Source organism: Schistocerca serialis, chromosome 6 (assembly GCF_023864345.2).
Source record: "Schistocerca serialis cubense isolate TAMUIC-IGC-003099 chromosome 6, iqSchSeri2.2, whole genome shotgun sequence".
Lineage (NCBI taxonomy): Eukaryota > Metazoa > Arthropoda > Insecta > Orthoptera > Acrididae > Schistocerca > Schistocerca serialis.
The window spans coordinates 546,939,965-546,955,479 of record NC_064643.1 but is presented as its reverse complement, the minus strand read 5'-3'; positions in this window follow the sequence as shown (position 1 = coordinate 546,955,479).

Here is a 15,515-nt window from a genome sequence, read left to right as displayed (position 1 = left end):
GTCCCGTGGTTAGCGTGAACAGCTCCGGAAAGAGAGGTCCTTGGTTCAAGTCTTACCTCCAGTAAAAAGTTTTTTTTTTATTTTCAGACAATTATCAAAGTTCAGGCACTCACACATAATCAACTTCACTCTCCAAAATTCCAGGTCATGTTCAGATTTGCTTGGACATATGCAGGATTTGACGGTCTACACACGGAAAAATTTGAAAACGTTAAAAACATATGTTTTGACAGAACACAGGGGAAACTGTGCGACTGTGAAACTGTTGCATTCATTTGTTGCAGTTTATGTGACACACTCTTTTCTTTCATCACTTTTTTGGGAGTGATTATCACATCCACAAGAAAACCTAAATCGGGCAAGGTAGAAGAATCTTTTCACCCATTCGCCAAGTGTACAAGTTAGGTGGGTCGACAACATATTCCTGTCATGTGACGCACATGCCGTCGCCAGTGTCGTATAGAATATGTTTTCCTGTGGAGGAATCGGTTGACCTATTACCTTGCGATCGAATGTTTTCGGTTCCCAATGGAGAGGCACGTCCTTTCGTCTACTAATCGCACGGTTTTGCGGTGCGGTCGTAAAACACAGACACTAAACTTATTACAGTGAACAGAGACGTGAATGAACGAACGGACAGATCATAACTTTGCGAAAATAAAGAAAGTAAATTTTTCACTCGAGGGAAAACTTCAACTAAGGACCTCTCTTTCCGCAGCTGCTCACACTAACCACGGAACCACGGCGCTCCTGAGCTCATACTGTCCTTGATGTTGCATATCTTGCTCATGGACTACTCAGTTTGTGTATTTCGCTTATTTTTTTCATAGTTCCACACAACTTCTTCCTGTTTTCTCGATTGATCTGTGTTCAGTTTTTAAAGGCCTATCCACTGTGCCAACAAATAACTAAATCTGAGGGGGGTGTGATGGGGAGGTTCCCTTGTAAGTTAACAGAGAACGCCTCGCAGTCAGCGATTTTGAAAATTCCTCTCCATGCCGATTTTTGGGAACTATGCAAGAAAGTGGCTTGCCAGGTTTATCACCGATATCCTGCATATGAGCAATGTTCCCCATCGACTCGAAAGAGCTAAGAGCGTCGTAAAACCAGGAAAAACAAATAATTCCTCCGAATACTATTGACCAATTGCATTGCTCAGCGTGTTTTACAAACTATTGGAAAGATTGCTTTATAACGGGATCACCCTTGAGATACTTAAACATATCCCAAAGAACAGGCCGGATTTCGCCGTCATGAAAGCTTCTCGAATAGAGTTGTCTCATTAGCAGCGTTCCTTGAAGCAGGCTAACAAAAGCAACTGAGAACAGTAGCTGTGTTTGTCGATTTTAAAGAAGTTTACGACACAGTTGTGAGACATGATAAGATATTGTAAGATATTAAAATTCACGAAAGTGATCCCCTGCAAAACTACTGACATCCTGGTCAGTGCCATTCTTTCTAATAGAAGTTTGTAAGTGATCATGGGTACTAAAGTAGCAGCTGAGCAATGATCTCCCGTTACATCTGTTCTGGTTCCTCTGTTACTCAGTTGTGAATGCTCGAAACGACCTCATGGCAGTTTGAATATGCCAGCGATTAGGCCCTGATAGTAATTTGTAAAGATAAAGGGCTCACTGAGGGCATCTTGACGAAATACCTAAAAGTTATGGGAAAGTACATTCGCCAATTGAGATCGCAACCCTGTACCACAAAGACAGAAGTCTGTGTATCCCACCTCAACAATAAGCTGACCAACAGAGAACTCAGTATTTAGCTGGAGCACTAACTACTGTCCCACAATCCAAATCCAAACTATGTATGTCACCCTGAATAGATCACTGAGCTTCACGAATCATCACTCAGACACTGCTGCCAAATTTAGATCGCTCAACAACATCTTGCAGAAAGTTTCAGGCATTTCACCAGCTTTACATATAGTGTATCCGCTAGCGGAATATTGTCCATCGGTTTGCCTCAAAAATAATCACACTAGTCACATCGATGTCTACTTAATCAAACGATGTGTCCTATAACAGGCGCAATAAAGTCGACCTCAACCTGCAGCCTCGCTGGCTTTTCGCACTAAGCAATGTAGCTCCTCCCCATTGGCGATGAGAGAAATCATTCATTACAGAACCAAAAAGTTCGAAAGAAAATAATCCTCTTCTACAAATCCATCGAGGCATCCACGACAGCGAGAAATGCAGATTTCGCTCTAGACATTCACCCTTTAAAGAGTGCAAAAATCTTTTTAAAAAGTGGATTCAACTTAGTTGATCACTGTAAAGATGGAGCAAACAGGTCCCCCCTGCCTTTCATAATATGCCTTGCCTAACCATCACACTACCCGAATTGAAGAAGCTTCCAAAATTTTAGTCTGCCCTTAATAGATCACAAACGAACTAAGGCAGATGTGCTGACTCGCTGTACAGATGGGAAAAATTGCTTCTTCCAAGTGCGACGATGGAGCTGCTAGGCAAACCGTAAATAATGTAGTTGAAGGCAGCGGTGACTGGTGACTGCTCCGAATTTCTGCATACTACCGAAAAGGCGGTGGAATATATCAACAATGTGGACATTCGGCAGTAGTTGAGTTCCCGTGTATTATCTGAATTTATATATTTTATGTATTTTTAGGTCCATTGTTTTTTTAATGTGACCTGTATGTTTTATATGTATATTTAATGTTTATATTGTAGTAAGCCTTGCGCGGCTCGTGTTCACGTCATTTATTGTTTGTCATCTTCTTTTGCGGTACTGCCGCCTCGTTTTCTTCTTCCATTTACTGGCGTCACTAACTTCTACCTTACTTGCCCGTGAGTGGCAGCAGCAGCGCTTATCGATAAATGCACTGTCGTACCATCTCTGGAGTGACCGATAGTATTTCCGGGCCGTCGTGTGTCTGGAAGTCAGTTGGAGACGGACCAGGAGTGCAGTCATGCACGGAGCAGCGTCGGGGACAGAGCGCCAGTGAGGTGCTGACAGACAGTACTTGCCGACCTCTGGGGGGGGGGGGGGGGGTGGAGGGACACATGCACTGTCCGATGGAAGGAGACTGGAGCGGGAACGACCGTTGGTTGGTCGTAAAATCGGTCGTCTCATCGGCCGACGTATATTTGGTCTTTTGACCGTGTGTGAGGCAGTCAGTCGGTTGGGGCAGAGCAGCAAGGAAGTCTCCGTGGCACGTGGTCAGGCTGGAGCCGCTGGCGGCGTGGACGTGCAGTTGGAGTTGTGAGGCGCTTCTTGCTATGGTTACGAACTTCGTCGCCCACCGATCCTGGACACTGAAGTTGAGTGCTCACTTAACCTAAATCAGTAAGCCTCAACTGCTATCACATCTCTTCGTTTGTTCCTGGTTTTCACTTTCTGGCAGATTCCTGCGGGCAACAACGTGTGTTCATTGAAGTCGGCTAGAATTGCAGCCGTCTTCCTGTGGGGTGTTTAACTTAATTTAATTCATTCCTTCAATAATGAAATGTACCAACGGTATCTTCAGCCTTGTGCCCGTTGACGTTCCGGTGGCCTTCCCTGGTCGTTGACATAGTTTTTGGCAGTGTATTTTCCTCGTCGTGTTGATTCTGTTCAGCACAGCGTGTAGTTCGGAAGCTGAGGTGTTGTTAGTAGTTTTGGGCGTTTATTCTGACTTAGCTTGATTGGACACCAGTATCCAGAACGTTGTGCTATTGACATCTTGTTGTCGTTTTATTGGTCGGGTGGAGCAGAACTGATCTTGTTGGTTGGTTCGTCGGCTGAGTTTTAATCTCTCTTAAATTAAAAATTCAAAATCCTTGTCTTGCCTTCCGATTAAGAGGTTGTCGGTCTGGCTGCCTGTCTCACTTAAACGTGCGTTAGTGTTACCTTCCCTGGCCGATCCTTGGAACCTTCTGATCGCCGCTCCTTGTGTTTTACGTAGTGATTTTCTTTTTAGTCTTAAGTAATTTGTGAGGCCTTCAGCCGAGTTTAAGCGTGTCAAAATTGGAAGGCTTTTCTTATTAGGCCTTGAGCCGTAAAAAAATAAAATGTTTCTTATTTGGTATGTGGCCTTCAGCCGAGTTTCAGCCTTTGAAAATTAAAATTGAAAATTCCTTGTGCCTAGGCCTTAAGCCATAAATTGGTTTCAAGTTGGTATGTGGCCTTTAGCCGAGTTTTCAGCCGTTTCAAATGAAAAATTGAAAATTTGGTCTAGGCTTTAATCTGTAAGAAATATATTCTAGTTTTTATGTGGCCTTCAGACGAGTTTTCCAGCTTAAATTGAAAACTGGATGAAAATTTTGTCTAGGCCTTAAACTGTAAGAAATATTTTCTAGTTTTTATGTGGCCTTCAGACGAGTTTTCCAGCTTAAATTAAAAATTGGAAATTTCTTTGACTGTGATTTAAGCCATGAGATTGTTTGGGTTTCGTATGTGCCCTTCAGGTGAGAGTTACGTGAAGCGTTTTAGGATAAAGCCTTCAGCCTATTTTAGTTGAAATTTAGAAGCTCTTCCCTTTAGGTCTTCAGCCGTAAAATTGTTTTCTGCGTGGTGTGTGGCCTTCAGCTGAGTTTAATAGCTCTTAAATTAAAAATTCAAAATCCTTCTCTTGCCCTTAAGTCATAATATTGTTATTCTTTAGTATGAGGCCTTCAGCCGAGTTTTACACGAAATATTTTAAGTTAAGGCCTTCAGCCTTTTCAAATTGAAAGCTCTTGTTCCTAGACCTTACGCTGTTAAATTGATTTGTTGATATACTGCCTTCAGCCGAGTTTTCAACCCATTTAAATTAAACTTTGAAACTCTTTGTCTCGGACTTAAGGCGTAACACTGTTCTTGATTAATGTGAGGCCTTCATCAGAGTTCTATGGGAAAAAATTGGAGCTAAAGCTTTCAGCCTATTTATATTGAAGATAAAAAAAATTTCTAAAGAAGAACTCCTGTACGTCAGTTCCTTGCTTAGACCTTGTGCCTTGGATTTTCGATGTGGCCTTCAGCCGATCTAAATTAAATCAAAGGAGGTCTTTCGTTAAAACCTTGACAGTTTTCATTCTTGCTTGTGTGACTGTGTGTCTTAAGAAATAAAGTTCATACGTTGAGTCCAACTGTCAGTAACTTATTTTGGCCCCTTCCCACAAATATAACCGCATCCGCTCTGTCCTGCTATCCCAGGGATTCCATGTACACCATTTACATGTGATGAGTTCATATGATGGACTACGTTATATGCTAAATAAAAAATAAATAGTGTGACTAAAGGCCCTGGAGCAGCACTAACCGATCTAACAACTTCGCCAGACACTTGCTGTCTTATATAGGCGTTTCCGACCGCAGCGCCGAATTCTGCCTGTTTACATATCTCTATATTTGAATAAGCATGTCTACACCAGTTTCTTTGGCACCAATGACAAGCTTCTAAATACTATATATGGCGGACAAGTGTCTGACTAGATAATGTGTAATGGAAGCCTGGAGAATTACGCGGAGGGCGTTCAATAAGTAATGCACAACATTTCTTTCTGAAAGAAAAATTATTTTATTCAGGACTTAAATACACCATGTTATTCCGTAGTCTTTTGGCTGCAAAACCATATTCTTCAACATTACCTCCGTTCATTGCGATGACCTGGTGGATGACATCGGAAGTTCACTGAGGCTTTTTGCAGATGATGCTCTGGTGTATCGAGAGGTTGTAACAATGGAAAATTGTACTGAAATGCAGGAGGATCTGCAGCGAATTGACGCATGGTGCAGGGAATGGCTATTGAATCTCAATGTAGACAAGTGTAATGTGCTGCGAATACATTGAAAGATAGTTCCCTTATCATTTAACTACAAAATAGCAGGTCAGCAACTGGAAGCAGTTAATTCCATAAATTATCTGGGAGTACGCATTAGGAGTGATTTAAAATGGAATGATCATATAAAGTTGATCGTCGGTAGAGCAGATGCCAGACTGAGATTCATTGGAAGAATCCTAAGGAAATGCAATCCGAAAACAAAGGAAGTAGGTTACAGTACGCTTGTTCGCCCATTGCTTGAATACTTCTCAGCAGTGTGGGATCCGTACCAGATAGTGTTGATAGAAGAGATAGAGAAGATCCAACGGAGAGCAGCGCGCTTCGTTACAGGATCATTTAGTAATGGCGAAAGCGTTACGGAGATGATTGATGCCGGCCGCGATGGTCTCGCGGTTCTAGGCCCGCAGTCCGGAACCGTGCGACTGCTACGGTCGCAGGTTCGAATCCTGCCTCGGGCGTGGATGTGTGTGATGTCCTTAGGTTAGTTAGGTTTAAGTAGTTCTAAATTCTAGGGGACTGATGACCACAGCAGTTGAGTCCCATAGTGCTCAGAGCCATTTGAACCATTTAGATGATTGATAACTCCAGTGGAAGACTCTGCAGGAGAGACGCTCAGTAGCTCGGTACGGGCTTTTGTTGAAGTTTCGAGAACATACCTTCATCGAGGAGTCAAGCAGTATATTGCTCCCTCCTACGTATATCTCGCGAAGAGACCATGAGGATAAAATCAGAGAGATTAGAGCCCACACAGAGGCATACCGACAATCCTTCTTTCCACGAACAATACGAGACTGGAATAGAAGGGAGAACCGATAGAGGTACTCAGGTTACCCTCCGTCACACACCGTCAGGTGGCTTGCGGAGTATGGATGTAGATGTAGATGTAGGCCTGTAGACACATATGGTACCACTTTACTGAGACCCATATGATACCGCTCTACTCATCCACGTCGGAGCCAGCGTCCTGCTGCATCGATAAGTACTGCTTCCCTCGGAGTCCATCCTTCATTGGGTCGAACAGATGGAAGTCGGAAGGTGCGAGACCGGATTATAGGATGGATGATGAAAAACAGTCCAATGAAGCTTTGTGAGCTCCTATTGTGTGCGGAGACTTATGTGAGGCCTTGTGAGGTGTTTGACCTTTATCCATCATCACCTCGAATGAGAGTTCGAACACATCGGGGCTCACAATTGTGTGAGCACAGCCGGCACGTGGGAGATTAGATAGGTTTGCGCGACCTTGTTTGCATGATGATAGACGCCTCGCCCGACGACTCTCCGCGCTTTTGTTCATCGTCAGGTCTCCGTAGCCCTTCTGCAAGCGCCTTTGAACATCTGCGATGATCTGGTTTTCGACCACAATAAATCAATAGCAGCTCTCTACCTGGAACACACCTCTGTTATAGACGCCATTTTGAAGACGCCGCCGCCACCTAAAAAATTTCATGAAACTATACAGGCTGAAGCAGGAATACTTCACAATGTCGCACAACAAATTCCGCACTTTTTTAACCAAATTGACAGAGGAAAAATTGCTTTGCGTTACTTGCTGAAGGCCCCTCGTACTACACAGTTCATCAGTGTTTGAAAGGGTGCGTCAGTATGTGTTCTGATGAGCCTGCGCTTGTGTAGAAACAAATAGACATCATCTTGAATATTTCTTGCCAACTCATGATACAAACAAGAACCATCTAGATACTTTGTATCAGTTCTTGAGGCGTACACTAATAGCTGCCCGTTTTTGGCGCTCGTCCAGTGCGATCGATTGCAGTGCAGTTTGTTTGCCTGTAGGCCGTGAGCAGCAGTGAGGCTCGCAGGAGCTTGGACGAAAACTGTGAGAACAGCTCACTGCAGTAATGGAAGATATCGAACGAAGAACCACACTGAGATGTGTAATTCTATTCAAGGTTGGGAATCTAAATTAGCAGAGATCGATAAATCGTGATACAGTTAGAACAAAAAGAAGTTCTCGGGACCCAATATGACTCGGTCGCAAATGCAGTGTACGTCAGAATCATAATCGGACGAAATCTGTGAGAGAACCATAATATAGAAGTTGGGAGTTGTCATTGTTGGAATAGCTGCCAACCTATGCGATCTAACAGTGTGGTTACACGCTGCCTGAGTGGCACCAAGTATGTTCACTTCATACAGTTTGGATTTATTCATATGTGCTGTCAGGAGACACTTCCTATTTTTTGATCGTGTCTGTTATAGCAATAACATGAGATGGTCGATGCCTACGGAAGACTTTGCTTCGTTCGGTGTAACTGTCAACCTATATGATTAAAATATGCTACTCCACAATCATATCACTGTGAATAAATGCTGTGAAATAATGAAAATTTGCTATTAGTATGTCCACCAATGCATTGAAACAAAATAAAACATCTTCGATGCCTGGTATTAATTAGCATCCTTTTGCTTCTAACTGTACTGTAGAAGTTGGGGCAATACATGCCAATATGTTAGAACTATATTTAGTAACGTGAGTATGAACTACCTACATTCGGACTCAGTACAATATTCAGTGCTTTAAAATGGCTTTCTGACTTCTTTAAATAATGTGATTGGGGCTAAAATCTACACTCTAAGGCCTGAAGTAATGAATATGATGACCGTGAACTGGAGCAAGGGAAGCACAACACCTCGCGTGCATAGGCTTTTTTCCCAAACATGTCTGAAAGGCTGAAAGTGAATTATATCTACCTTACCAAAGAAATGATACATTTTTTGACGAGAAATGGTCAATATCCTGTGTTTTTATATGGAATTAACAAGACTGTGACACAGATGTGTAGCTGTAGATTTGCTGGAATGTGTCAATTACGCTGATTTTAAACAGGGAGAGGACTAAGGTCTGATAGTGTGTATATCACAGTTCGTAAGTGAGAAGAGAGAGAGATGCTTGATACTCTAGAGAACAATGTATCAAAGCTAAATTAGGAGATGGATATCAAAATCCAAAAAGTCTCCAGGAAGAAAGTGGAGTCCGTAGCAATCAAAGCAGTTCTTTAGCAAAGTCAACCACCAAATTTAAAGAGAGTTGCAGAAGGAGAAACATCTCGAGGGATTATGGCAATAACAAAACTTGCTTTTCTACAGAGACGGAAGAAAAATCGCGGCACCAAAAAATAATTAATATACGGTAATGAAATTTTGGGACTATATTTAGTTAGGTAACATATGTAAGTGAATAACATTGCAAGGTGAGATCACATGTTGGTTAATGCGTGAGATAAATCATTGCAAACGTTAAATGCTGACATATTAATAACCGGTGTAATGGCTGACTGTTGAATGCAGGTATACAAACGAGTATGAATTGTGTTGTACAGGTGCCTGATGTCAATTTGTGGGACTCGGATGTGTGCCTATTCAACGTAGTCGGTCAATACAGGAGCGGTTACTCCTGTTTGTGGATGACGCTGGAGTTGCCGTCCGCTGATGTCCCTTATGTGCTCATTTGGAGAGACATCTGGTGATCGAGCAGGCCAAGTAACAGATATCGACACTTTGTAGAGCATATTGGGTTGCAACAGCAGTAGGTGGGCGAGCGTTAGCCTGTTGGAAAATACACCTGGAATACTGTCCAAGAAAGGCAACCCAAAATGTCGAATCAGAAGAGTTCCGTACAGATTAACAGTTAGGGTGCGAGAGTTAACCAGGAAAGTGCTCCTGTTGTCATACGAAATCACACCCCAGACTATGACTCCAGGTGTAGGTCCAGTGTGTCTAGCACGCAGATAGGTTGGTAGCAGGCCCTTAACCGGCCTTCTTCTAACCAACATACGGCCATCGCTGGCACCGAGGCAAAACCACCTTTCACCAGAATACGCCACTGAACTCCATCCCGCCCTCCAGTTATCTCTCACTTGACACCACTGATGTCGCAAGAGGCGATGGTTTGGGGTCAGTGGAAAGCACGCTTCAGGACATCTGCATCGGGGCTGTCCTTGAAGTACCCGATTTGTAACAGTTAGTTGTTATCACTTCGTTGCCAACTGCTACTCAAAGTGCTGCTGCAGATACAGTACGATGCGCCAGAGCCTCACCCCGGACATGATGATCTTCCCCCTCGGTAGTGCCACGTGATCGACCCGTCTTCTTGTGAGTCCGGTCTTCTTGTGACTGTATGTTCTCGTGACCACCGCTGTCAGAAGTCATGTACAGTGGCTACATTCCTGCCAAGTCTTTCTGCGATATCCCAGAAGGAACACCCAGCTTTTCGTAGCTCTGTTACACGACCTCGTTCAAACTCAGTGAGGTGTTGATAATGGCGCCTTTATCACTTTAGAGGCCTTCTTGACAATCATCAAGTCACTACGTCGTATATCAAAGATAACTAACGCTCACGACCGTTTCAGTGCGCATTTAAAGCAAACCTGATTTGCTTCCTCATAGTGACGCTGGTAGCACCATTCTTATGAGACTGGTGCGAAATTTGAATAGGCATCGTCTTTCAGATTGAAGGGAGATATATACACCTTGACTGTAGAACATTTATATGGTTTTAACTAGGGCAATGTTTAAGATGAGTCAAACAGAGCAGAGCAACACGCAACAGCCTTCAGCCGTTAGCACTGATGATAATGATGGAGTAAGAAGTGTTGTAGAACCGATCGCTACAGATAGCGCAATAGAACGCCCTGTAGACACGGCTGGAGATGTTAACAGCAGGTATGCGACATGGATTAGATCCATTAGTAATTATCATGAGACAGATGCAGATGATAACCGAGAGCATGAATAATATGAAAATCGACATTAACGCAAAATTAGCCTCAGTTACTGAAGGGCAGGAAAATTTGAAAACCGACATTAACGCGAAACTAGCCTCAGTTACTGAAGGGCAAGAAAATCTGAAAACTGACATTAATGCGAAGTTAGCCTCACTTACCGAGGGGCAAAATGATTTGAATTCGAAGTTAGCCTCAGTTACTGAGGGGCAAAATGATTTGAATACGAAGTTAGCCTCAGTTACGGAAGGTCAGGAGAATTTGAAAGCTGAGATTAAGCAGCAGTTACACGACAGTTTTTCCGAATTAGAGCAGCGGATAGAGGCGAAGACAAAGGAACTTAAAGATCAGGCCGAAGAGACGGAACGAAAATTAACTGCACAAATAGAATTGGTGAAAGCTCAATGTGAGGAATCTACTCACCGCGTACGTGTCGAAATGAAGGAGTATGTGGCGATTAAGATAGATACCGTACGCGAACAGATGGAAATGGTTCCGCAGTTAGTAAAAAAGCAAGATGCCATGTCATGTGCAATTGCGCAACTTCCTGAATTGGCACGTACGCAGACGAACCTAAAGGAAAGTGTGGAACATCTGACAGAACGTCAGGACGTTATAGACCACCAAATTAATGTATTAACGGGTAAATTATCCGAAATCACATTAGAAAACAAAAGGCTAATGTGTGAAAACGTTGAGCAAAATGTTAAAGCAGCATTCCAGAGTCTATGTGGCAAACAGGAAGAGAATTTGTTTGCGAAAGGACTTGAGGAAGTGCGACAGCAGTTAGGGGCTGATTTCGAGCATTGGAAACAAACGATAGCAGAGTCGATACGCGTTTCACAACAAGGCTCAGAACAAATGAATACAGGCCAGCAGCAGAAGTTGGCAGCGACTGTAGAGCCAGTTACTGCACATTCGCACACGATACCGACTTGTGTGAGTAACTCGAATATTACATTGCCACGAGCTAGTTGTTCGCGTGAAGTTTTATCTGACGGAGATTACGAAAGCCTTTGCCATGCCGAAGAAAAAATGCTAAAGCATCGGCAATTTCAGATTTTTAACACTGACAAAAGGGGGGTCCATCCGATTGTTTTTATTCGAAGTTTTAGAGGAGTACTACCCAGAAATTGGTCGGAGTGGCAGAAGATCAGTTTCGTGACTGGGTATATACAAGGTTCGGGGGCGATCTGGGCCTCGGACATGACTTCTGTTTGCTCGACCTATGAAGATTTTGAGAAAGCGTTTTTAGCAAAATTCTGGTCAGAAGGGGTACAGGAACGCCTAAGGCAGGAGGTGCTCTACCCAGAGCCATTCTCTTTTTCAAAAGGAAGCCTTAGGAATTATTTTGAAAAATATATAAATAAAACTAGATATTGGGACAGACCTATGCCTTTGCCAGACATAATAAACATACTTAAGGCAAGACTACCAACTAGTATACGGAATCAATTAATTTACGGCAACGATAAAGACCTGGAGTCGTTCCTCACGACGTTAGATCATATAGACATTATAGAAGAGAACAACCAGAAAGCCCGTAACAACAGATTCCAATATAGGGAGATAGAACCTCCGCCAAATGGTAGGCAAGTAAACGCACAGAGATCGATAAATAGTGGAGAAACCTCTCAAAATCTCAACAATAATACCGGCAATAGTCTTGCGAGGGGCTATCCAAGGAACAACAGGAATGGGAAAAGATACAATCCCGTATGGGGAAACGAAAGGAATTTCAGACCGCAAGCCTGGAACAATAACGGTCATAGAAAGTGGAATCAACAGGGGGGAATAAACTCAAATAACCAACATCAGTGGGGACGGACATCTGCGAATCAACCGTTAATTACCGAAGTGACGGACGATGTCAACCACCAGGCGAATCAAAATCCAACAAACTTGTAAGGACCCACTCGTGCCCCGGAGGAGCGGTCAACAGTATGTTGAGGGGCAACAGTATATGTGTACCCATGCTAACGTATAATGATGGACGATTACTGGCAGATGAATTGACCGAGGACTTAGAACCCCAAGATGAGGATAAGGAACAGGTGGCAGTAGCAGAAGTGCAAGTCATTTTAGAGACTGTACCGATAGTGGCGGTTTTGGACACAGCTGCAACCACAAATGTTATTTCGGAGGCTCTATTCAACAAGATCAGAAATATAAGACGAGTACCAATTTTTCCAGTTCAAAATTGCAGAATAATAGGCTAATGTAAAAGTGCAGTCACTACTTAGTGTAGAAGTCGGAAATGTAGCAATATTAAGCACATTCCTTGTTGTAAAAAATTTGGTGGTAGACCGCATTATAGGAGTCGACAGCCTACGTCAATACGGATGCAGAATAGATTTTAAAACAGGAAAAATTTGGTTCAATGTAAATAAACAAGAAATTGAGTTGGACTTGTTGAAAAAGGAAAGCCTTACCAGAAAATATAATAGTGGGATCAGTGTGCAAGTAATCAGGACTGCACAAAATTCTAAACAGCACGTAAAGAATGAGTTACAAGTCAAAGGAGACTTCGGTCAATTAGTGTATGAGAAGTTAAATGAATCCGACTGTATTACTGAAGAGCAGAAGAAGCAGCTCAAAGAATTATTATTAGCGTAGGAAAACGTGTTTGATGAAAGGCCAGGAGTTATTAAGGGATACATATGCCATCTCTACGTTAAGCCGCACGAAACATATTGTAGAACTTTATATCCTGTTCCCTGGAGGTTAAAGGCTCAAGTTCAAAAAGAAATAGATCGCATGTTGAAATGGGGTTTGATCGAACCCTCTACAAGCCCATACTGCTCCCCATTGTTGGTCGTGCCAAAAGCATACCCGGGATCGAACAAAATAAAAGGGTTATTTTCTCATAACGACTTAAAAAAGTATAATGAAGATTAGAAGATAGGAAGGAATGGTGTTCCGAGTGACAGAAATAAACGCTCGTAAAAAACATAACAATAAACTGTGTGTGTAGTGATAGAAACCTTTCAATTGAAATAGTTAATCAGTGACATAGAGTATAGAAATAGTGACTAACTATTATTATCGAGTGTTGTAAAGAAGATAGTGGAGATAGGCTTCACCTGTGTTGGGGTGAATATAGAACTTTAGCATTGCTAATGTCATCAAGAATGATTAAGGATCTAACTGACCTTCAAGAAGAATGAAATGTTTCCCGCAAATGACGCTGAATAATCTAAAGAGGTTCGAGTGAAGATTCATATATAATCTCATGTGAACGCTTACATGTGTAAACGTGTGAAGGAATGAGTTGTGGTAGTGAATCGTGAGTGACGGTTAACGCCGCAAAGATAATTTCCCGCGCAAAACAGTTGACGTTGGCGCGAGAGTTAAAATCGATATAGACGATACAGATATGCTTTGTAAGAGACTCGCACCAAACGCGAGGATAAACTGATTCATGTTGAACTCTAAGAGGAATAGGTGTTATAATTAGAAGTTAAGAGTTTTTAATTTATTAATGAATGACTAAAGAAAGTAATATTCATAGATTCAGTAGTAATTTAATGGTTCGTGTTCGTTTGGGAATTTTGTGTGAAAAATCCATTTCCATATATGAGCATGGATGAACACCGTATGAATCAGAGAGTAATTGAAAGAAGCGAATCCGCATTCCTCAATGCTAATAACTTTTACATTTCAGCACTCAAGCGAAGAAATATATGTATTTAGAATAAAAAGTTTTGAGTATAGCTAAATTATATGACTTATCAAGGAAATATAGATGATGTCTTGGTATAAAATGAACTACACTTTCCATTATTCGATGATTTCAATCCAAAATCTATAGTAAGTTACATGAATCCTTTAAATTACGAAGAACAAATCAGTGATAGAAAATGTGTTAGAACTTTTGGACTTATAAGCACAAGGGGGGAGGCAAAGTCAGAAGGAGTATTCAAAAGGGAGTAAATCGGATGATGCTTTTGGCAACATCATTAGTTAATGGTTGAATTCCTTGAAGTACGTCGTAACAAAAAGGATCCATGAAGCCATAAGGATTTTGCTTTCAAAAAGGAGAATCTTGGACGGTGCAACCTAATCAGTTCTCTTACAGGAAGAGTTTTCCTTTTGGTCATTGCTAATTCTTTTGGAATGAATGTTCCATGTGAATTCGAGTATCCCTGTTCCTTCTACTCTTCCCATTGTGGGCCGCGTAGAAGATCAACTACAGAGGGGGCCGCGTAGAAGACCGACTACAAATGTGGACGTCGGGGACATGTAAGACCCGGGGGAGTTTAGCACCGCAAGATATTGTACCAGGAGCAAGATTGTAAAACGAGAATTCGCGTTATTTATTGTAAAACGTTTTTTTTTTTTGCTAGAGGCACAAACCACTCTTCTCCAAATCGGGATACAAATTGATCCCGGTCTTTCCTTTAGAGATCTATTTCAAAATTATATTTTTTTTTCTTCTACAGGCTTTCCTATCTTCTATGTACCGTAGGCTGGGGGTCTAGGCTTAAGAGGTTTTCCAAGGTTTCCCTGCTTAAGAAAGTTCCCGAATGGGTAGACCCTGACATCAGTTCATGAAAGATCATCTTCCTTGGTTGTGCACAGCAAATATAACACCTAGATGCACGTAAAAGCAATACAGCCGCGGTACCGGTCTCTTCATTTCTTCTGTTTTCAACATTTCTTTTCTTCGTCTGTCTCAAATATAATATTCTTTTTCAGTCGGAGGACTGACAATCATCACTTCCGGGTTATCCACGCTAATAGATAGCTCGCGAAGTGTGTTCGGTGAATCAAAATTGAGCTCACAAACTTCGCTCGCTGCGAGGGGCATTGTAATCTCCCCACGGAAAATTACCCTCTACCACGCAATAATTAATAATGGTCAACCAAATCATCCACATGTATTTACGTTTGAAAAGTATCTGATCAGATTTTCTAGTAATATATGCGCCGACAGCTCGTCGAGGCCAAGGTATTTTTCTAGCACGTTTATTCTTTGGAACAACAGAGGTACAGAAATGTATGC